Raw genomic sequence first — 23,352 nt, 5'->3', positions numbered from 1 at the left:
ACAGTGCTACTCACAGGGAGCGAGTCTCACACCTCAGAGTACAGTGATGCTCAGAGGGTACGAGTCTCACACCTCAGAGTACAGTGCTGCTCACAGGGTACGAGTCTCACACCTCAGAGTACAGTGCTCCCTCCTCACAGGGTACGAGTCTCACACCTCAGTGTACAGTGCTCCCTCCTCACAGGGTACGAGTCTCACACCTCAGAGCAGTGCTACTCACAGGGAGCGAGTCTCACACCTCAGAGTACAGTGATGCTCACAGGGTACGAGTCTCACACCTCAGAGTACAGTGCTGCTCACAGGGTACGAGTCTCACACCTCAGAGTACAGTGCTCCCTCCTCACAGGGTACGAGTCTCACACCTCAGAGTACAGTGCTCCCTCCTCACAGGGTACGAGTCTCACACCTCAGAGCAGTGCTACTCACAGGGAGCGAGTCTCACACCTCAGAGTACAGTGATGCTCACAGGGTACGAGTCTCACACCTCAGAGTACAGTGCTGCTCACAGGGTACGAGTCTCACACCTCAGAGTACAGTGCTCCCTCCTCACAGGGTACGAGTCTCACACCTCAGAGTACAGTGCTCCCTCCTCACAGGGTACGAGTCTCACACCTCAGAGCAGTGCTACTCACAGGGAGCGAGTCTCACACCTCAGAGTACAGTGATGCTCACAGGGTACGAGTCTCACACCTCAGAGTACAGTGCTGCTCACAGGTTACGAGTCTCACACCTCAGAGTATAGTGCTCCCTCCTCACAGGGTACCAGTCTCACACCTCAGAGTACAGTGATGCTCACAGGGTACGAGTCTCACTCCTCAGAGTACAGTGCTACTCACAGGGTACGAGTCTCACACCTCAGAGTACAGTGCTGCTCACAGGGTACGAGTCTCACTCCTCAGAGTACAGTGCTACTCACAGGGTACGAGTCTCACACCTCAGAGTACAGTGCTACTCACAGGTTACAAGTCTCACACCTCAGAGTACAGTGGTACTCACAGTTTACGAGTCTTACACCTCAGAGTACAGTGCTACTCACAGGGTACGAGTCTCACACCTCAGAGTACAGTGCTACTCACAGGTTACGAGACTCACACCTCAGAGTACAGTGATGCTCACAGGGTACCAGTCTCACACCTCAGAGTACAGTGCTACTCACAGGTTACGAGACTCACACCTCAGAGTACAGTGCTGCTCACAGGGTACGAGTCTCACACCTCAGAGTACAGTGCTGCTCACAGGGTACCAGTCTCACTCCTCAGAGTACAGTGATGCTCACAGGGTACGAGTCTCACTACTCAGAGTACAGTGCTACTCACAGGGTACGAGTCTCACACCTCAGAGTACAGTGCTGCTCACAGGGTACGAGTCTCACTCCTCAGAGTACAGTGCTACTCACAGGGTACGAGTCTCACTCCTCAGAGTACAGTGCTACTCACAGGGTACGAGTCTCACACCTCAGAGTACAGTGCTGCTCACAGGGTACGAGTCTCACACCTCAGAGTACAGTGCTGCTCACAGGGTACGAGTCTCACTCCTCAGAGTACAGTGCTACTCACAGGGTACGAGTCTCACACCTCAGAGTACAGTGCTACTCACAGGTTACGAGACTCACACCTCAGAGTACAGTGATGCTCACAGGGTACCAGTCTCACACCTCAGAGTACAGTGATGCTCACAGGGTACCAGTCTCACACCTCAGAGTACAGTGATGCTCACAGGGTACGAGTCTCACTCCTCAGAGTACAGTGCTACTCACAGGGTACGAGTCTCACTCCTCAGAGTACAGTGCTACTCACAGGGTACGAGTCTCACACCTCAGAGTACAGTGCTGCTCACAGGGTACGAGTCTCACACCTCAGAGTACAGTGCTGCTCACAGGGTACGAGTCTCACACCTCAGAGTACAGAATTCATTATGCCCACTGGATATTTCTATTTTTAAAGGTACCCTTTGGTTTTGCATCCGCGGCTGCCATGTTTCGGTTATTATTGAGCAATCTTTTCGAAGGAAAAGCTAAAGTGATGTTTTTTATAAGACACTGATTATGGGCAACTCTAGAGAGGAAAATGATAGTAAATTAAGACACATTTTGGGAATCTTATAACAAGGGCTGAGAGTAGAATTTGGTGAGTGCAAGTTACCAAGGAAGAAGTAACTTACTCAGGACATAGTACCAGTGAAAAAGGAATTAAACCAAAGCAATTGTTGGAGGGTGCCCTTTGCAGTGCCCCATCACCAGCAAAGATGAAGAGAGCTTTCCTGGGCTTAGAATTCTGCTCAAAACGTCTCCATCATTTTTCTGCAGACACAAACTCCATCAAAAATAGAGTAAAGTTTATATGGTCTGCAGAATGTGAAAAAGAATTTGTAGAACAAAAAATTGATACTTGTAATGTACCATTCTTGAAGGGATTTGACCCCAAATGCAAAATTTGTATCACAACAGATGCAAGCTAAAAAGGATTAGGGGCCACATGATCTCACTAGGATGGAAATGTGAATGGACGGGTACGAGCATTTGCCTCCCGCGCCCGGTCACATGCAGATAAAAATATGCACTTACAGAAAGAGAGCCTTAGCAGGCGAGTGGGGTCTCACGCCCTTTCCTCAATATGTGTGGGGGCTACAAAGTACTGTTGAGAACATACCTCAAGGTTATTTTTTCTTATTTATTGACAAAAGCCCTTACTACCACAGGCTTGCGGAGAGCTTCTCCCAGGTCGCAGCGGTAGTGACGTCCATCAAGTTGATGGATTTTAATCATGGTATACAGTACATACCTGGTGTTAGCAATAGAGTCGCAGGTTTTTGAGCCACATGCCTTCACCTGGCGATGAAAGTTGTGAACAGTTTTTGGTGGAGGGATGTGTAGCAGGCATGGTGTGTAGCAGGCATAATGTGTAGCAGGCATGATGTGTAGCAGGCATGATGTGTAGCAGGCATGATGTGTAGCAGGTATGATGTGTAGCAGGTATGATGTGTAGCAGGCATGATGTGTAGCAGGCATGATGTGTAGCAGGCATGATGTGTAGCAGGCATGTTTGATGAAGGAAGGGGTGACATCAACATGGAAGGATAGAAAGATGAAGACAGACCGCTGCAAGCAACACATTCTCAAGACTGTGAATGATGGCTGCTGGAGAAACGATGAGCAAAAAGATGTGTGTTTTGGGAAGTACAAAATGAATTGAGCGAAGAAAAGGCGTGTTCTTGAGGTGTGGGAGTCTGCACCGCCAGAAGGTTGAAGGCTGAAAATATTAGGAATTAGTCAAAAAGGACACTTCGGTATTTCAGAGAAGAAGCAGAGAATTAAAAATATGTATTGGTGGCCAGGTTTAGATGGGGGTACAGAAAGATTGGTAGGAGAATGAATTAAATGCAATAGTTTAGATAAGAGTCAGTGGACGTTTCGTCCACCGCTGTGACCCATATCTTGTCCAAACATGCCATGGGAAACGATTAGGATGGACATTATGGGTCCAATGGAAGGTGAAATGACAGAAAAAAAGACATTATTGTAGTGAGCGATCATTTTTCAAATTGGTGGGAAATTCACAGTATGGAAAACAGGTGGTGTAAGGATCACACATGTATTACACAAGGTATTTTTAAAAGAGGGTATACTAAAATGCATAATTTCTCATAATGGACCCAATTGATGCCAGATTCATTTAAAGTTTTTTTGGGGGGAAATAAATGATATCATACACAGGACCACTTCAGTGTACCACTCCCAATGCAATGGGCGTGTGGAGTGCTTTAATGGGGAGATCAAGAGATCCTTCTTGACCTCTCGTCAGCATTTGACACGGTCAAACATGAGAACTTGCTGGAGCTGCTAAGCACTAGAATGGGTCTATCGGGAACTGTTCTCAAATGGTTTTCGTCCTTCCTTCACAATCGATCACAGAAGTTCAAGATCGACAATGTGCTATCCACACCTGTGCCTGCAGATCTAGGCGTCCCACAAGGATCCTCCCTCTCCCCCACACTGTTCAACCTCGTCATGGAACCGCTCACCACCTTGCTCCAAGCTTCCAATGTCCAATTTCATATGTACGCCGACGACACACAACTCTACCTAAAGCTACAATCTCCGGAAGATATCAAACATCTGAACTCCACGCTTATTAACACTCAATCTTGGCTGGCAGATAATCACCTCAAACTAAATGCTCTGAAAACCGAGTTCCTACTCATCTCACCCCCGACGAAAACTTCCACCACCCAAACATGGCTCAATAATCTAACAGCACTCAATGTCCAACCTACCATAGTGGATTCGGCGAAATCCCTAGGCATCACACTCGACGCCAAGCTCGACATGCAGCAGCACGTTAGCAAAGCCACAAAAGCAGCTAATTTCCAAATCAACACATTGAGGAAAATTAAACCTTTCCTCCCTGCCGAAGACTTCCAAACTGCTGTACAAGCTTTAGTCATCCCTCGAATAGACTGCGGAATTGTGGCCCTCAGCGGACTCCCGCTATCCACAACAGCACCCTTAAGAGCCTCCCTGAACGCTGCCGCGAGACTCATTACTGGCTCAAGAAAATATTTGCATATATCCCCAGACTTAAAGTCTCTAAAATGGCTGCCTTTTGAAGCCAGAATACAGCTAATAATTGCAGTTATGACACACGCGGCCGTGCACCACAATGCACCCAACTACCTCGCTCAAAAGTTGTCTATATCAGGAGGTGCGAGATCCAATAGAAGTACAAAAAATCTACTCCTGAAACCTCGTAGATTCCGGAAAGAGAAAACATACAAGCGCTCCTTCTCTGGAATAGCACCCAGGATTTGGAACGCGCTCCCGCCTGAAACTAGGCTGATCTCCTCCACTGCACTCTTCAAGAAAGAGGTGAAAAGCATCCTCCTGGCCAAGATCTCCTGAACATGATTGGTGCTGGACCAGAGACTCTGCATTGCTCTGTATCACTGCTCACCTTGTCCTCTGGCACTATACTTCTAACCTGATGTTGTCACTACCAATATATGACACACGTTGATTCACTCTCCAGATGCCCTTACTCAGTGGTCTCGCTACACTAAGACTTTGGTATAAGCCATCCACACACCCAAGGTACACATGAACACCCCTGTAGTGGGATCAATGACTTGTGCCATCTTATATTACTTGTTTACCTGATTGTATTGTGATATGTTTCATGTATGTCACTATTACCCCACCATGTTAGTGACGACTATATTGCTCCCATTGTCTCTGTTCACTCCTACTGCCCCCTCCCTGTCTTTGTGAAGCGCTCTGATATCCGTAAGGATCTGGTTCGCGCTATATAAGACTCTGAATAAATAAGAGGTCCACACAATTGTCCATTAGTAATAGTTTAGACTGGCAAACTGAAGTGTTACAAATGTTATGTGCCTTCAGAAATACTCCTAATCTTAGAACTGATAAAAGCCCCTTTGTTTTAATGAGAGGGCGTGTACCCCGGCCCTTAGCAAGGGTGAGGCATGGATGCCACTGGCCAAGTTGGCAGAGAGTTTTCCAGAAGGTGTGAAAAAGAAAATTAGATTTAGCCAACCAAGCCTGAAAGAAACTGGGTGAAAGTGAGGAGGAGAGAAAGGTGCAAAAGGGAGAGATGGCTTCCCAGAACCTTTTAGGGTGGACTTTAGCGATGGGAAAATGCGGCCTTTAAGTGGATTGGATAAAAGGAATAATTCAAATATGGATGAAGGGATGAGTGCAGGAAGGTGAGTGAGGCAGCGCGGGTCATCATTCAACAAAACAACCAGCGAGGCCTGGAAGAGCAGAGAACACCCAGAAGGTTCGAGGGCCGCCCTTGTACTGAATTGTAAGGACATTGCAATGAAATGCACCGAGTACAGATTATAGGGCAGAACTAACCAACACAGGTGCTCTGTGCAGACCTGTGGACTGCGCTCAGTTTGTGCATCGAGAGAAGGCACGGTGCAGCGCGCGGGGCGCACTGAACACGACTCGAAAACAATAGTACCTACCGAGTCACCCCCACCCCTTAGTGCAGCCCCCACGCCTGTCCTGAACCCCTGTGCCCCCTCTCCCTCCCCCCAGTTCAGGCAGAACTGCAAAATGAGGCGGGAGATGAAATATTACCCCGAATAATCCCAGCCGGGCTCAGGCGATCCCAGATCCGGACAGAACAAAGACAAGTGGGGGCTCACAGACCCCCCCCCCCCCCCCCCCCGCAGGAGCGTGGGGTGCCGGGGGAGGGGGGGATGAAAGGGGAGGAAGGAGGCGGATTACACCTGAAGGAAACGCTGTACTCGAGAGCTTTGATCTGCCAAAGAGCTCCAGGTGGGGGCAGGGCTGGGTCCAACTCCGCCCCCCCCACCTCCCCCACTGCGGCACCCTAGCCTTCCCCACCGAACCCCAGGGGTCCAACAAAACTACCATAATGTCAGAGTGGCACCCTCCCTACCACCAACACTGCGCGAACCCCACCAAAGTCCCATGGGGTCAGTGGCACCCTCCCACCTGCACAGTGAACCCCACAAATGTCCCACGGGGTCAGTGGCACCCTGCCACCTGCACAGTGAACCCCACAAATGTCCCATGGGGTCAGTGCCACCCTGCCACCTGCACAGTGAACCCCACCAATGTTCCACGGTGTCAGTGGCACCCTCCCACCTGCACAGTGAACCCCACAAATGTCCCACGGGGTCAGTGACACCCTCCCACCTGCACAGTGAACCCCACAAATGTCCCACGGGGTCAGTGGCACCCTCCCACCTGCACAGTGAACCCCACAAATGTCCCACAGGGTCAGTGACACCCTCCCACCTGCACAGTGAACCCCACAAATGTCCCACGGGGTCAGTGGCACCCTCCCACCTGCACAGTGAACCCCACAAATGTCCCACAGGGTCAGTGACACCCTCCCACCTGCACAGTGAACCCCACAAATGTCCCACGGGGTCAGTGGCACCCTCCCACCTGCACAGTGAACCCCACAAATGTCCCACGGGGTCAGTGGCACCCTCCCACCTGCACAGTGAACCCCACAAATGTCCCACGGGGTCGGTGACACCCTCCCACCTGCACAGTGAACCCCACAAATGTCCCACGGGGTCAGTGACACCCTCCCACCTGCACAGTGAACCCCACAAATGTCCCACGGGGTCAGTGACACCCTCCCACCTGCACAGTGAACCCCACAAATGTGCCACGGTGTAAGTGGCACCCTGCCACCTGCACTGTGAACCCCACAAATATCCCACGGTGTCAGTGGCACCCTCCCACCTGCACAGTGAACCCCACAAATGTCCCACGGTGTCAGTGGCACCCTCCCACCTGCACAGTGAACCCCACAAATGTCCCTTGGGGTCAGTGACACCCTCCCACCTGCACAGTGATCCCCACAAATGTCCCACGGGGTCAGTGACACCCTGCCACCTGCACAGTGAACCCCACCAAAGTCCCACGATGTCAGTGGCACCCTCCCACCTGCACAGTGAACCCCACAAATGTCCCACGGGTCAGTGACACCCTCCCACCTGCACAGTGAACCCCACAAATGTCCCATGGGGTCAGTGACACCCTCCCACCTGCACAGTGAACCCCACAAATGTCTCACGGTGTCAGTGACACCCTGCCACCTGCACAGTGAACCCCACAAATGTCCCACGGGGTCAGTGGCACCCTCCCACCTGCACAGTGAACCCCACCAAAGTCCCACGGTGTCAGTGGCACCCTCCCACCTGCACAGTGAACCCCACAAATGTCCCATGAGGTCAGTGACACCCTGCCACCTGCACAGTGAACCCCACAAATATCCCATGGGGTCAGTGACACCCTGCCACCTGCACAGTGAACCCCACAAATGTCCCACGGTGTCAATGACACCCTCCCTCCTGCACAGTGAACCCCACAAATGTCCCACGGTGTCAGTGGCACACTCCCACCTCCACAGTGAACCTCACAAATGTCTCACAGGGTCAGTGGCACCCTCCCACCTGCACAGTGAACCCCACAAATGTCCCACAGTGTCAGTGGCACCCTCCCACCTGCACAGTGAACCCCACAAATGTCCCACGGGGTCAGTGACACCCTGGCACCTGCACAGTGAACCCCACAAATGTCCCACGGGGTCAATGACACCCTGCCACCTGCACAGTGAACCCCACAAATGTCCCACGGTGTCAATGGCATCCTCCCACCTCCACAGTGAACCCCACAAATGTCCCACGGGGTCAGTGGCACCTTCCCACCTGCACAGTGAACCCCACAAATGTACCACGGGGTCAGTGACACCCTCCCACCTGCACAGTGAACCCCACAAATGTCCCACGGTGTCAGTGGCACCCTCCCACATGCACAGTGAACCCCACAAATGTCCCACGGGGCCAGTGACACCCTCCCACCTGCACAGTGAACCCCACAAATGTCCCACGGGGTCAGTGGCACCCTCCCACCTGCACAGTGAACTCCACAAATGTCCCATGGGGTCAGTGACACCCAGCCGCCTGCACAGTGAACCCCACAAATGTCCCAAGGGGTCAGTGACACTCTCCCACCTGCACAGTGAACCCCACAAATGTCCCACGGCAGTGACACCCTACCACCTATACTGCGCGAACCCCACCAAAGTCCCACGGTGTCAATGGCACCCTCCCACCTGCACAGTGAACCCAACAAATGTCCCACGGGGTCAGTGACACCCTCCCACCTGCACAGTGAACCCCACAAATGTCCCAGGGTGTCAGTGGCACCCTGCCACCTGCAGAGTGAACCCCACAAATGTCCCACTGGGTCAGTGACACCCTGCCACCTGCACAGTGAACCCCACCAAAGTCCCACGGTGTCAGAGACACCCTCCCACCTGCACAGTGAACCCCACAAATGTCCCTTGGGGTCAGTGACACCCTGGCACCTGCACAGTGAACCCCACAAATGTCCCACGGGGTCAGTGACATCCTCCCACCTGCACAGTGAACCCCACAAATGTCCCACGGTGTCAGTGGCACCCTCCCACCTGCACAGTGAACCCCACAAATGTCCCACGGTGTCAGTGCCACTCTGCCACCTGCACAGTGAACCACACAAATGTCCCACGGGGTCAGTGACACCCTCCCACCTGCACAGTGAACCCCACAAATGTCCCACGGGGTCAGTGACACCCTCCCACCTGCACAGTGAACCCCACAAATGTCCCATGGGGTCAGTGACACCCTCCCACCTGCACAGTGAACCCCACAAATGTCCCACGGTGTCAGTGACACCCTGCCACCTGCACAGTGAACCCCACAAATGTCCCACGGGGTCAGTGGCACCCTCCCACCAGCACAGTGAACCCCACCAAAGTCCCACGGTGTCAGTGGCACCCTCCCACCTGCACAGTGAACCCCACAAATGTCCCATGGGGTCAGTGACACCCTGCCTACTGCACAGTGAACCCCGCAAATATCCCATGGGGTCAGTGACACCCTGCCACCTGCACAGTGAACCCCACAAATGTCCCACGGTGTCAGTGACACCCTCCCTCCTGCACAGTGAACCCCACAAATGTCCCACGGTGTCAGTGGCACACTCCCACCTCCACAGTGAAACTCACAAATGTCCCACAGTGTCAGTGGCACCCTCCCACCTGCACAGTGAACCCCACAAATGTCCCACGGGGTCAGTGACACCCTGGCACCTGCACAGTGAACCCCACAAATGTCCCACGGGGTAAATGACACCCTGCCACCTGCACAGTGAACCCCACAAATGTCCCACGGTGTCCGTGGCATCCTCCCACCTCCACAGTGAACCCCACAAATGTCCCACGGTGTCCGTGGCATCCTCCCACCTCCACAGTGAACCCCACAAATGTCCCACGGGGTCAGTGGCACCTTCCCACCTGCACAGTGAACCCCACAAATGTCCCAAGGGGTCAGTGACACCCTCCCACCTGCACAGTGAACCCCACAAATGTCCCACGGTGTCAGTGGCACCCTCCCACCTCCACAGTGAACACCACAAATGTCCCACGGGGTCAGTGACACCCTGCCACCTGCACAGTGAACCCTACAAATTTCCCACGGTGTCAGTAGCACCCTCCCACCTGCACAGTGAACCCCACAAATGTCCCACGGTGTCAGTGACACCCTGCCACCTGCACAGTGAACCCCACAAATGTCCCACAGTGTCAGTGGCACCCTCCCACCTGCACAGTGAACCCCACAAATGTCCCACGGGGTCAGTGACACCCTGCCACCTGCACAGTGAACCCCAAAAATGTCCCACAGGGTCAGTGACGCTCTCTCACCTGCACAGTGAACCCCACAAATGTCCCACGGTGTCAGTGGCACCCTCCCACCTCCACAGTGAACACCACAAATGTCCCACGGGGTCAGTGACACCCTCCCACCTGCACAGTGAACCCCACAAATGTCCCACGGTGTCAGTGACACCCTGCCACCTGCACAGTGAACCCCAAAAATGTCCCACAGGGTCAGTGACACCCTCCCACCTGCACAGTGAACCCCACAAATGTCCCCACGGTGTCAGTGACATCCTGCCACCTGCACAGTGAACCCCACAAATGTCCCACGGGGTCAGTGGCACCCTCCCACCTGCACAGTGAACCTCATCAAAGTCCCACGGTGTCAGTGGCACCCTCCCACCTGCACAGTGAACCCCACAAATGTCTCATGGGGTCAGTGACACCAGGCCACCTGCACAGTGAACCCCACAAATGTCCCACGGGGTCAGTGACACCCTGCCACCTGCACAGTAAACCCCACAAATGTACCACAGGGTCAGTGGCACCCTCCCACCACCACAGTGAACCCCACAAATGTCCCACGGGGTCAGTGACACCCTGCCACCTGCACAGTGAACCCCACAAATGTCCCACGGGGTCAGTGACACCCTCCCACCTACACAGTGATCCCCCCACAAATGTCCCATGGTGTCAGTGACACCCTGCCACCTGCACAGTGAATCCCACAAATGTCCCACGGGGTCAGTGGCACCCTCCCACCTGCACAGTGAACTCCACAAATGTCCCAAGGGGTCAGTGACACCCAGCCACCTGCACAGTGAAACCCACAAATGTCCCAAGGGGTCAGTGACACCCTCCCGCCTGCACAGTGAACCCCACAAATGTCCCACGGTGTCAGTGGCACCCTCCCACCTCCACAGTGAACACCACAAATGTCCCACGGGGTCAGTGGCACCCTCCCACCAGCACAGTGAACCCCACAAATGTCCCACCGTGTCAGTGACACCCTGCCACCTGCACAGTGAACCCTACAAATGTCCCACGGTGTCAGTGGCACCCTCCCACCTCCACAGTGAACACCACAAATGTCCCACGGGGTCAGTGGCACCCTCCCACCTGCACAGTGAACTCCACAAATGTCCCACGGTGTCAGTGCCACCCTGCCACCTGCACAGTGAACCCTACAAATGTCCCACGGTGTCAGTAGCACCCTCCCACCTGCACAGTGAACCCCACAAATGTCCCACGGTGTCAGTGACACCCTGCCACCTGCACAGTGAACCCCACAAATGTCCCACGGTGTCAGTGGCACCCTCCCACCTGCACAGTGAACCCCACAAATGTCCCACGGTGTCAGTGACACCCTGCCACCTGCACAGTGAACCCTACAAATGTCCCACGGTGTCAGTGGCACCCTCCCACCTCCACAGTGAACACCACAAATGTCCCACGGGGTCAGTGGCACCCTCCCACCTGCACAGTGAACTCCACAAATGTCCCACGGTGTCAGTGCCACCCTGCCACCTGCACAGTGAACCCTACAAATGTCCCACGGTGTCAGTAGCACCCTCCCACCTGCACAGTGAACCCCACAAATGTCCCACGGTGTCAGTGACAACCCTGCCACCTGCACAGTGAACCCCACAAATGTCCCACGGTGTCAGTGGCACCCTCCCACCTGCACAGTGAACCCCACAAATGTCCCACGGTGTCAGTGACACCCTGCCACCTGCACAGTGAACCCCACAAATGTCCCAAGGGGTCAGTAGCACCCTCCCACCTGCACAGTGAACCCCACAAATGTCCCACGGGGTCAGTGGCATCTTGAGCGGGCCTTTGGCTCTGAGAGGAACGTAGTGAGGCACCCCTTCCAAAGCCATGAAAAGGGCAAAAGGCAGACTGCATGGGGCGAGAAGTGACTGCGAGGCCCAAGGATCAGGCCTTAGCCCTAGAGTCTTTGAAATGCTCGAGAGTGTTGTCCGCCTTGTCAGCATCAGGCGACGGCCATCAAAGGGCATGTCCAAAAGGGTAGATTGGACAACCCCAGAGAAGCCAGAGGTCCTCAGCCAGGCATAGCGACTCAGCGATAGCGACATGGAAGCCATTCTACCCAGCGAGTTGGCGGTATCTAGTCCACACCGGATGGTGAAGTTTGCTGCGTCTCGTGTGCGTGTGTGTGAGTCAGTCATTCGGTGTTCACCCACCCCAGTCCTAAGCTGGTGGAAGAAAACATCTTCTTCCCAAGATGGTCCTGCTTCTTGGATTCCCTATCTTAGGGAGCTGTAGGGAATGCGCTTCCTTTTGAGGATGAGGCTTCGACCAACAAGCTCTTGGGGGTAGAGTGTTGGGAGTGGAAAAGTGGGTCACCTGGAGCCGGGTGGTGTACTCTGGCAGTCATCCTGTCCACAGGAGCCCCTGTGTGGGCTTGGAGCAAGTGCCTAGGGTGATGTCGGTGAGGGCCTCATTGAAAGGCAGCAGGGCATCCAAAGAGGCAGCCGCCGGCTGAAGCACCTCAGTCAGGAGGTTAGTCCTGACTGCCACCGTAGGAAGCTCAAGGCCCAGGGCCTCAGCCACCCTGCGGAAAACCACAGTGTAGGAGGCTCACTCATCCATAGCCAGGGCAGTGGGAGAAAGCCTACCGAGGTCTGGAGAGGTATCCAGACTACTGGCATCACCCAACTCCTGTCCAGTCCAGCTCTTTACGTATATTACGTAACTCATCGTTGGTGGACTCACCCTAACATACACCAGAATAATCAATTTTTAGAGCAAACATGTGTTAAAAAGATTGCCCACACCTAGGGCCACTAGAATAAGGTGGGGAGGGCCAAAGTAAGTGGCTAGGTACAGTAAATTATGCGGCTAGAAAAGCCAAAAAATGCGGCGTAATGCGGCACATTTTATAATAGTATTACTTCATTATTTGGACATTTTTAGACTAGTAACACTGGCTGGGCATTGGTTTCGCCTCATTAACAGCAGTTTAACAACCGGATATAAAATAAGCAATACAAAGGTGATAGCCAACCGTTGCAAAGGGTCTTGAACCGTACGGCTACATGTGTTGCTGCGTTTTTAGTAACTTTTGAACCATTTGGGGTAGAAACGACATTTTTTGTCACAATCTGCAGATTATGCAGCTGGTGATAGATTATTTGGCAAATTAATATTTATGTGAAAAATGCAGCAGCCGCACAATTGCATATTTCCAGTGGCCATGCCCAGACCTCAAACACAAAACAAAAGCAGATTTATTCGGCCATCTTGGCTAAAGGTTCGACAAGGAGATGAAGGTTTGACTGGAGCCAAAGAGGATGAGCAGTTCACCACTGCCCCCTTGTAGCCACCAGGAAAAAAACACATCTCCATTGTTAACACACATGGACTGGCCAAAGATGAAATCTGATTTAGGCGCTGAGAAAGAAGGCGTGGGGGGTTCGAGCGCCACTCACTCTTTTTTAGCCAAGAGCACTTTCTTTTTAGCTGTTTTAGACCGGAGAGGCCCAGGAACCCTCCCCTTGGACGGTGGCTCCAATGGACTCATCCATGGACGAGGGCGGGAATTCTCCCAGTGAGAGTGAAAGGAAGGCTCTGGGGGCAGAGTCGGGATCCTAGGGCAGTTGAGGGCACACCCACCATCAGTGCCATCTTCGGGGCCCTCGAAAAGACATATTTTGGGGCCCTTGCTCGTAATTTTACAGCCCGTCTTCTGCTAATTGTAGGTCTCATGATGCCAAAGAAACGTTCAGAAACAGGGTTCACACAACAACAGTTGAAATTTGCATTTTTATGGCACCAAAAACCCTTAGGATGCTACTAGGCAATGAGAGAGCCGTAGAGGTAGAGGCAGAGGTAGAGGCAGAGGCAGAGGTAGAGGTAGAGACAGAGGTAGAGGTAGAGGCAGAGGTAGAGGCAGAGGTAGAGGTAGAGACAGAGGTAGAGGCAGAGGTAGAGGCAGAGGTAGAGGCAGAGGCAGAGGTAGAGGTAGCGGTAGAGGCAGAGGTAGAGGTAGAGACAGAGGTAGAGGTAGAGACAGAGGTAGAGGTAGAGACAGAGGCAGAGGCAGAGGTAGAGGCAGAGGTAGAGGCAGAGGTAGAGGCAGAGGTAGAGGTAGAGGCAGAGGTAAAGGTAGAGACAGAGGTAGAGGCAGAGACAGAGGCAGAGGCAGAGGCAGAGGCAGAGGTAGAGATAGAGGTAGAGGTAGAGGCAGAGGTAGAGGTAGAGACAGAGGTAGAGGCAGAGGTAGAGGTAGAGACAGAGGTAGAGGCAGGGGTAGAGGTAGAGGCAGAGGTAGAGGCAGAGGTAGAGGTAGAGACAGAGGTAGAGGCAGAGGTAGAGGTAGAGACAGAGGCAGAGGTAGAGGCAGAGGTAGAGGCAGAGGTAGAGATAGAGGTAGAGGTAGAGGCAGAGGTAGAGGTAGAGACAGAGGTAGAGGCAGAGGTAGAGGCAGAGGCAGAGGCAGAGGCAGAGGTAGAGGCAGAGGTAGAGGCAGAGGCAGAGGTAGAGGCAGAGGCAGAGGTAGAGATAGAGGTAGGGACAGAGGTAGAGGCAGAGGTAGAGGCAGAGGCAGAGGTAGAGGCAGAGGCAGAGGTAGAGGCAGAGGCAGAGGTAGAGATAGAGGTAGGGACAGAGGTAGAGGCAGAGGTAGAGGCAGAGGTAGAGGCAGAGGCAGAGGCAGGGGTAGAGGTAGAGACAGAGGTAGAGGTAGAGGCAGAGGCAGAGGCAGAGGCAGGGGTAGAGGTAGAGGCAGAGGTAGAGGCAGAGGTAGAGGTAGAGACAGAGGTAGAGGCAGAGGTAGAGGCAGAGGTAGAGGCAGAGGCAGAGGTAGAGGTAGAGGTAGAGGCAGAGGTAGAGGTAGAGACAGAGGTAGAGGCAGAGGTAGAGGTAGAGACAGAGGCAGAGGCAGAGGTAGAGGCAGAGGTAGAGGCAGAGGCAGAGGTAGAGGCAGAGGTAAAGGTAGAGACAGAGGCAGAGGTAAAGGTAGAGACAGAGGTAGAGGCAGAGACAGAGGCAGAGGCAGAGGCAGAGGCAGAGGTAGAGATAGAGGTAGAGGTAGAGGCAGAGGTAGAGGTAGAGACAGAGGTAGAGGCAGAGGTAGAGGTAGAGACAGAGGTAGAGGCAGGGGTAGAGGTAGAGGCAGAGGTAGAGGCAGAGGTAGAGGTAGAGACAGAGGTAGAGGCAGAGGTAGAGGTAGAGACAGAGGCAGAGGTAGAGGCAGAGGTAGAGGCAGAGGCAGAGGTAGAGATAGAGGTAGAGGTAGAGGCAGAGGTAGAGGTAGAGACAGAGGTAGAGGCAGAGGTAGAGGCAGAGGCAGAGGTAGAGGCAGAGGCAGAGGTAGAGGCAGAGGTAGAGGCAGAGGCAGAGGTAGAGGCAGAGGCAGAGGTAGAGATAGAGGTAGGGACAGAGGTAGAGGCAGAGGTAGAGGCAGAGGTAGAGGCAGAGGCAGGGGTAGAGATAGAGACAGAGGCAGAGGTAGAGGCAGAGGCAGGGGTAGAGATAGAGACAGAGGCAGAGGTAGAGGCAGAGGTAGAGGTAGAGGCAGGGGTAGAGGTAGAGACAGAGGCAGAGGTAGAGGCAGAGGTAGAGGCAGAGGTAGAGGTAGAGGCAGAGGTAGAGGCAGAGGTAGAGGCAGAGGCAGAGGTAGAGGCAGAGGCAGAGGTAGAGGCAGAGGTAGAGGCAGAGGCAGGGGTAGAGGTAGAGACAGAGGCAGAGGCAGAGGTAGAGGCAGAGGTAGAGGTAGAGGCAGAGGTAGAGGCAGAGGTAGAGGCAGAGGCAGAGGTAGAGGCAGAGGCAGAGGTAGAGGCAGAGGTAGAGGCAGAGGCAGAGGTAGAGGCAGAGGTAGAGGCAGAGGTAGAGGTAGAGGCAGAGGTAGAGGCAGAGGTAGAGGCAGAGGCAGAGGTAGAGGCAGAGGCAGAGGTAGAGGCAGAGGTAGAGGCAGAGGCAGAGGTAGAGGCAGAGGTAGAGGCAGAGGCAGGGGTAGAGGTAGAGACAGAGGTAGAGGCAGAGGCAGAGGTAGAGGCAGAGGTAGAGGCAGAGGCAGAGGTAGAGGCAGAGGTAGAGGCAGAGGCAGAGGTAGAGGCAGAGGTAGAGGCAGAGGCAGGGGTAGAGGCAGAGACAGAGGCAGAGGTAGAGGCAGAGGTAGAGGCAGAGGTAGAGGCAGGGGTAGAGGTAGAGACAGAGGCAGAGGTAGAGGCAGAGGTAGAGGCAGAGGTAGAGGCAGAGGCAGAGGTAGAGGCAGAGGCTAGAGGTAGAGGCTAGAGGTAGAGGCAGAGGCAGAGGTAGAGGCAGAGGTAGAGGTAGAGGCAGAGGCAGAGGCAGAGGTAGAGGCAGAGGTAGAGGCAGAGGTAGAGGTAGAGGCAGAGGTAGAGGCAGAGGTAGAGGCAGAGGTAGAGGCAGAGGTAGAGGCAGAGGCTGGGGTAGAGGTAGAGACAGAGGCAGAGGTAGAGGCAGAGGTAGAGGCAGAGGTAGAGGCAGAGGTAGAGGCAGAGGCAGAGGCAGAGGCAGAGGTAGAGGCAGAGGTAGAGGCAGAGGTAGAGGTAGAGGCAGAGGTAGAGGCAGAGGCAGAGGCAGAGGTAGAGGCAGAGGTAGAGGTAGAGGCAGGGGTAGGGACAGAGGTAGAGACGGGGACAGAGGTAGAGGCAGAGGCAGAGGCGGACGCAGAGGCAGAGGTGTGGACAGAGGTAGAGACGGAGACAGAGGCAGAGGCAGAGGTAGAGGCAGAGGTAGAGGCAGGGGTAGAGGTAGAGGCAGAGGTAGAGACAGAGGTAGAGGCAGAGGTAGAGGTAGAGGCAGAGGTAGAGGCAGAGGTAGAGGCAGAGGTAGAGGTAGAGGCAGAGGTAGAGGCAGGGGTAGAGGCAGAGGTAGAGGTAGAGGCAGAGGTAGAGGCAGGGGTAGAGGTAGAGACAGAGGTAGAGACAGAGGTAGAGGCAGAGGTAGAGGCAGAGGTAGAGGTAGAGGCAGAGGTAGAGGCAGAGGTAGAGGCAGAGGTAGAGGTAGAGGCAGAGGTAGAGGCAGGGGTAGAGGCAGAGGTAGAGGTAGAGGCAGAGGTAGAGGCAGAGGTAGAGGCAGAGGTAGAGGTAGAGGCAGAGGTAGAGGCAGGGGTAGAGGCAGAGGTAGAGGTAGAGGCAGAGGTAGAGGTAGAGGCAGAGGTAGAGGTAGAGGTAGAGACAGAGGCAGAGGTAGAGGCAGAGGTAGAGGCAGAGGCAGAGGCAGGGGTAGAGGTAGAGGCAGAGGTAGAGGTAGAGGCAGAGGTAGAGGCAGAGGTAGAGGCAGAGGCAGAGGTAGAGGCAGAGGCAGAGGTAGAGGCAGAGGTAGAGGCAGAGGCAGAGGCAGAGGCAGAGGTAGAGGCAGAGGCAGAGGTAGAGGCAGAGGTAGAGGCAGAGGCAGGGGTAGAGGTAGAGACAGAGGTAGAGGCAGAGGTAGAGGCAGAGGTAGAGGCAGGGGTAGAGGTAGAGACAGAGGCAGAGGTAGAGGCAGAGGTAGAGGCAGAGGTAGAGGTAGAGGCAGAGGTAGAGGCAGAGGTAGAGGCAGAGGCAGAGGTAGAGGCAGAGGCAGAGGTAGAGGCAGAGGCTAGAGGTAGAGGCAGAGGTAGAGGCAGAGGTAGAGGCAGAGGCAGAGGTAGAGGCAGAGGCAGAGGTAGAGGCAGAGGCAGAGGTAGAGGTAGAGGCAGAGGCAGAGGCAGAGGTAGAGGCAGAGGTAGAGGCAGAGGTAGAGGTAGAGGCAGAGGTAGAGGTAGAGGTAGAGGCAGAGGTAGAGGCAGAGGTAGAGGCAGAGGCAGAGGCAGGGGTAGAGGTAGAGACAGAGGCAGAGGTAGAGGCAGAGGTAGAGGCAGAGGTAGAGGCAGAGGTAGAGGCAGAGGCAGAGGCAGAGGCAGAGGTAGAGGCAGAGGTAGAGGCAGAGGTAGAGGTAGAGGCAGAGGTAGAGGCAGAGGCAGAGGCAGAGGTAGGGGTAGGGACAGAGGTAGAGACGGGGACAGAGGTAGAGGCAGAGGTAGAGGCAGAGGCAGAGGCAGAGGCAGAGGTAGAGGCAGAGGTAGAGGCAGAGGTAGAGGTAGAGGCAGAGGTAGAGGCAGAGGCAGAGGCAGAGGTAGAGGCAGAGGTAGAGGCAGAGGTAGAGGTAGAGGCAGGGGTAGGGACAGAGGTAGAGACGGGGACAGAGGTAGAGGCAGAGGCAGAGGTAGAGGCAGAGGCAGAGGTGTGGACAGAGGTAGAGACGGAGACAGAGGCAGAGGCAGAGGTAGAGGCAGAGGTAGAGGCAGGGGTAGAGGTAGAGGCAGAGGTAGAGACAGAGGTAGAGGCAGAGGTAGAGGCAGAGGTAGAGGTAGAGGCAGAGGTAGAGGCAGAGGTAGAGGCAGAGGTAGAGGTAGAGGCAGAGGTAGAGGCAGAGGTAGAGGCAGGGGTAGAGGCAGAGGTAGAGGTAGAGGCAGAGGTAGAGGCAGGGGTAGAGGTAGAGGCAGAGGTAGAGACAGAGGTAGAGGCAGAGGTAGAGGCAGAGGTAGAGGTAGAGGCAGAGGTAGAGGCAGAGGTAGAGGCAGAGGTAGAGGTAGAGGCAGAGGTAGAGGCAGGGGTAGAGGCAGAGGTAGAGGTAGAGGCAGAGGTAGAGGCAGAGGTAGAGGCAGAGGTAGAGGTAGAGGCAGAGGTAGAGGCAGGGGTAGAGGCAGAGGTAGAGGTAGAGGCAGAGGTAGAGGTAGAGGCAGAGGTAGAGGTAGAGGTAGAGACAGAGGCAGAGGTAGAGGCAGAGGTAGAGGCAGAGGCAGAGGCAGGGGTAGAGGTAGAGACAGAGGCAGAGGTAGAGGCAGAGGCAGAGGCAGAGGCAGAGGTAGAGGCAGAGGTAGAGGCAGAGGCAGAGGTAGAGGCAGAGGCAGAGGTAGAGGCAGAGGTAGAGGCAGAGGCAGAGGTAGAGGCAGAGGTAGAGGCAGAGGCAGGGGTAGAGGTAGAGACAGAGGCAGAGGTAGAGGCAGAGGTAGAGGCAGAGGTAGAGGCAGGGGTAGAGGTAGAGACAGAGGCAGAGGTAGAGGCAGAGGTAGAGGCAGAGGTAGAGGTAGAGGCAGAGGTAGAGGCAGAGGTAGAGGCAGAGGCAGAGGTAGAGGCAGAGGCAGAGGTAGAGGCAGAGGCTAGAGGTAGAGGCAGAGGTAGAGGCAGAGGTAGAGGCAGAGGCAGAGGTAGAGGCAGAGGCAGAGGCAGAGGCAGAGGTAGAGGTAGAGGCAGAGGCAGAGGCAGAGGCAGAGGTAGAGGTAGAGGTAGAGGCAGAGGCAGAGGCAGAGGTAGAGGCAGAGGTAGAGGCAGAGGTAGAGGTAGAGGCAGAGGTAGAGGTAGAGGTAGAGGCAGAGGTAGAGGCAGAGGTAGAGGCAGAGGCAGGGGTAGAGGTAGAGACAGAGGCAGAGGTAGAGGCAGAGGTAGAGGCAGAGGTAGAGGCAGAGGTAGAGGCAGAGGCAGAGGCAGAGGCAGAGGCAGAGGTAGAGGCAGAGGTAGAGGTAGAGGCAGAGGTAGAGGCAGAGGCAGAGGCAGAGGTAGAGGCAGAGGTAGAGGCAGAGGTAGAGGTAGAGGCAGGGGTAGGGACAGAGGTAGAGACGGGGACAGAGGTAGAGGCAGAGGCAGAGGTAGAGGCAGAGGTAGAGGCAGAGGTAGAGGCAGAGACAGAGGCAGAGGTAGAGGCAGAGGTAGAGGCAGAGGTAGAGGCAGAGGTAGAGGCAGAGGCAGAGGCAGAGGCAGAGGTAGAGGCAGAGGTAGAGGTAGAGGCAGAGGTAGAGGTAGAGGTAGAGGCAGAGGTAGAGGCAGAGGTAGAGGCAGAGGCAGGGGTAGAGGTAGAGACAGAGGCAGAGGTAGAGGCAGAGGTAGAGGCAGAGGTAGAGGCAGAGGTAGAGGCAGAGGTAGAGGCAGAGGCAGAGGTAGAGGCAGAGGTAGAGGCAGAGGTAGAGGCAGAGGTAGAGGTAGAGGCAGAGGCAGAGGCAGAGGTAGAGGCAGAGGTAGAGGCAGAGGTAGAGGTAGAGGCAGGGGTAGGGACAGAGGTAGAGACGGGGACAGAGGTAGAGGCAGAGGCAGAGGCGGAGGTAGAGGCAGAGGTAGAGGTAGAGGCAGGGGTAGGGACAGAGGTAGAGACGGGGACAGAGGTAGAGGCAGAGGCAGAGGCGGAGGCAGAGGCAGAGGTGTGGACAGAGGTAGAGACGGAGACAGAGGCAGAGGCAGAGGTAGAGGCAGAGGTAGAGGTAGAGGCAGAGGTAGAGGCAGAGGCAGAGGCAGAGGTAGGGGTAGGGACAGAGGTAGAGACGGGGACAGAGGTAGAGGCAGAGGTAGAGGCAGAGGTAGAGGCAGAGACAGAGGCAGAGGCAGAGGTAGAGGCAGAGGTAGAGGTAGAGGCAGAGGTAGAGGCAGAGGCTAGAGGTTGAAGTGGAGAGAAAGGTTACGTTCCTGGAAGGGGGGGGGGGGTGCCTTGAAAGGTTGGGGCCCTAGACAATGACCCGCTTTGCCCATCCCTTTAAGGGCCTCTCTGCCTGCCACACGCAGTGAACGCAAAAAATAAGCGCTTCAACACCCCACAGGGGTAGCAAGCGCTATATTGATACAAACCTTTTTTCCTCCTCTATCCTTCTGCTATCTTTCTGAATCCAAATAACTGACGGATCCATCCACCACTTAAAGTTACTTACAGCAGGAGATAGAAGGTCGGGGCACTCAAGGCCTGCACCAGGAAGTCTTAAGTTTGAGAGCGGAGAACTTGACCCTCCTAGTTCCCAGTAATTTGGATGACCAAAAACACAAAATATCACATAAAGGAATTAAAAAAGGAAAACAATTCTTCACAAGAATTTGAAGACTTGACTCATTCATTTGGGAGATTATTTCAGGTTTGATTAGTATTCCAGATGTTGCTCTGTGTCATTTCCTTGTTGCATATGGACTTTTAGGTAGGTGCTGAGCCATTGCGCAACTTAAAATGTACTCGCATGTTTCACTACACTAATTCAACACTAATCCTCTGAGTCCCGGAGTAGCGTGCTACCCGCCGAAAAAGCGCTTCGACGCCTCGTCTGGGGTAGTAAGCGCTATAAAATACAATACAAGTTCTCGTACAACGGGACCTTACCGTCACGGGGGTCACTTAGACGATGCTCCTCCGTCCAGGCTCCTCCTCTGCTGTGGGGTGGGGCGAGGGGGGGGGGAGAGGGGGGGGGGTCAGCACCAGCCTCTCTCCATGTCAGCTTCCATCTGTAACACAATAGATACAATCGATTTATCAGCAGACTTTTCACATCCAGGTATCCTGCCTCATATAATCCAAACCTTGAAAACACTCAGACACTTTAAACCATAACAGCATCAGCCTGACACAGGGGGAAACTCCATTCGATCTAAAAATGGGGGGGGGGGGGGTCGGGGGTTTAAAGGGCTTGCAGGATATTAGTCTGTGGCCATAAGTGACGTCACCGAGGGCGATCAGGCCCCGCCCTTGACTGTTCACATGATGGACCATTTCAGGTACATTGGACAGGAGGGTTCAAAGAACGTGGCGACAAAACAGCGGTGGCGGCTCCTCCACTGAGGCGGGGGAGCGTCGCCCCACTAAGTGCAAGAGGGAGAAATAAAATGATAATAACACAACATGATAACGTTATTATAATTTTATTTTTAGGTTCGGGCGGGGCTGGGCTATGTGACAAGCAGGAGGAGGAGTGGTCGATGGACTTAAGTGCAAATGACATCTTGGGCCAGCCAAACAGACATGCGCACTTAGCATTTCTCCACCCGGCTGTATTGCACAGTTGGTTGGAGAACATGCACAGGATCCCACTCCCTGTCTAAGAGTCGAACCCGGCCGCTCAGACCAATCACGATGATGCTGTCATGCTGGTGATAGCAACGTCGTGATTGGCTTAGGGGAGTCTGGGAGCCTGTGTGCTGCCGTGAGCCAGAAACAGAGGGAGGATGGAGGAGAGGCGGCGGCTGTACTCCGGTAAGTGAGATTTTATTTATTTCTAATTCCCACGCCCTCATCCCACCCTACCACTACTTTTCCCTACCATCCGCCACTAAACAGCATGAAGTGAAGCTTGAGGCAGCGGTGCAGGGCCTGTGGTTGCAGCACGGGGCCCCTGGCTGAAACGAGGGGCCCGTGACTGCAGCGCAGGGCCCGAAGCTGCCGTGCAGGGCCCATGGCTGTGGCACGGGCCCAAGGTTGCTGCACAGGGCCTGCAGCAGCAGCACACTGTCAGAGTCTTCGGCGCACGGCCTGAGGCCCATTGCTGCAGGGCCAGAGGAACCAGAGCAGACACCTTGGGTGTCAGAAACGATGTGAATACTCGCCAGTCAACTAGATTGACAAGTCCTCCTTGCAGGAGTGCAAGAAGAATTGCATTGTACTGCAGTGGATTATAGTGCAGCACTTATATAGCACTTACTACCTCTATGTGGGGCACTGAAGCGCTTGCCTACGTGTCGAGCAAGCTATGCCATGCAGGGCATGTTGGTTAAATGTGTCTTCTTTACTAATCGCACATTGGAGGCGATTCCATGTCATGCGTGATGACCACTGGACGGAGGTGATTCCATGTCATGCGTGATGACCACTGGGGTGTGGTTATCATGTTATGGGACGCAGCGCTTAGCACTGTGGTGGATGAAGAGGTTGGAGAAAGACGCGCCGTCATTGGTTTTCAGTAAACTGGCAGCTTTGAGCCGCTCCGCAGGTGCTTTTATGGCACTTCTCATGATCAGACTCCTTTTCCGGCGACTCGTTCAAACTTATATCTTGTTTGAAGTCTATGTCCGGAGCAGGCGAGGCTGGGGAGATCTCCTGGGATGGCCTTTATTACAATCATCACAAATGTGGGCGACATCGTGAATTGCGACGATCGGTCGCAGTATGCAGCTAGTTGTGACCTGCAGTGGTGGAGTCAACCAGAGTCCTCTGACTGGTTCACTACTGGCTGATGGACACGACCTGTGGCATATGTGTCTTATGAGACGACCGAGCTATAGTTCAATGCCGACCGCGGCGTGTTATGGTACTAGGATGGGCCGAAGAGTTATATATGAATGGACAACACTATGTACTAACTGCAAGTCAGACCTTCAGAACCTACTTCCATAGAACATGTACTGGTTGAATTGTTTTTTTATCTGTGAGCTATAAACAGTCGACTGAA

General features: G+C 54.3%; 1 protein-coding gene across 1 annotated transcript in view; it reads right to left on the bottom strand.

Annotated features, from left to right (window-relative positions):
• LARGE2 (LARGE xylosyl- and glucuronyltransferase 2) overlaps positions 1–23,352 on the bottom strand; it is a 293,938-nt gene that overhangs the window by 147,445 nt on the left and 123,141 nt on the right. The window contains exon 2 of the mRNA XM_078684388.1: positions 21,294–21,415. The gene's annotated coding sequence lies outside the window, so the exon portion shown is untranslated. The remainder of the gene's footprint in view (positions 1–21,293; positions 21,416–23,352) is intronic.

This window comes from Lissotriton helveticus, chromosome 3_2, assembly GCF_964261635.1.
Source record: "Lissotriton helveticus chromosome 3_2, aLisHel1.1, whole genome shotgun sequence".
NCBI lineage: Eukaryota > Metazoa > Chordata > Amphibia > Caudata > Salamandridae > Lissotriton > Lissotriton helveticus.
Note: the sequence above shows the minus strand (reverse complement) of the source record. Positions and strands in the feature narration are given on the sequence as shown.